The sequence below is a fragment of the Penaeus monodon genome, chromosome 21 (genome assembly GCF_015228065.2).
Source record: "Penaeus monodon isolate SGIC_2016 chromosome 21, NSTDA_Pmon_1, whole genome shotgun sequence".
Taxonomy (NCBI): Eukaryota; Metazoa; Arthropoda; class Malacostraca; order Decapoda; family Penaeidae; genus Penaeus; species Penaeus monodon.
The window spans coordinates 38,873,266-38,873,623 of record NC_051406.1 but is presented as its reverse complement, the minus strand read 5'-3'; positions in this window follow the sequence as shown (position 1 = coordinate 38,873,623).

Below are 358 nucleotides of genomic sequence, written 5' to 3'. Positions count from 1 at the left end.
TCAGCCCAACAATGGCCAGTCAGCCTAAGGATTTCTGGCCAGGGAACAGACCTCGTACAGGATCAGTTTACAATTTACTTCCAATGGCAAAGAATCCCCAGTGCGTGCGTGTGCGTGCATGGGAGTGTGTGCTCGAGGCAAAGGTACATGGATAAGGCAGTGTGAGAAAAAGTTTTTTTTTCTGTGTTTTTTTATCTTTAATTTTTTTTGTTTCCTTGTTTTTCCTCGTTATTTTCTTCTTTATTTTATTTTATTTTATTTTTTTCTTTTTTTTTTTTCTTTTTTCTCTCTCTCCCTCTTTCTCCATTACTTCTGTCTCTGGTTCTCTTTCCCGTTTATTTTGGACCTTATCGTTAGC